The following is a 251-nucleotide window of genomic DNA, read 5'->3' on the forward strand; positions in this document are numbered from 1 at the left end:
ATTTTAGTCTAAGAAGATGAATTGCAAACTACCCATTTTCTTTAAAATAAATCAACACTATTTCAGTAAAAGAGCTTAGCATTTGAAAGAATTGTGAAGATTGTAACTCCAGACACTATACATACAGGTATGTAAAATGAAGCACAGACTCTGAGAGAAAACTCAGACCAAAGTCATTAACTCAGCTCCGCTGTCTGCCATGCCAGTGCTAGGTGGCTGCTAGTGGTCTTCACTTGTGACTACAGCCCCCT

The sequence above is a fragment of the Colobus angolensis genome, unplaced genomic scaffold, assembly GCF_000951035.1.
Source record: "Colobus angolensis palliatus isolate OR3802 unplaced genomic scaffold, Cang.pa_1.0 Scaffold20, whole genome shotgun sequence".
Taxonomy (NCBI): domain Eukaryota; kingdom Metazoa; phylum Chordata; class Mammalia; order Primates; family Cercopithecidae; genus Colobus; species Colobus angolensis.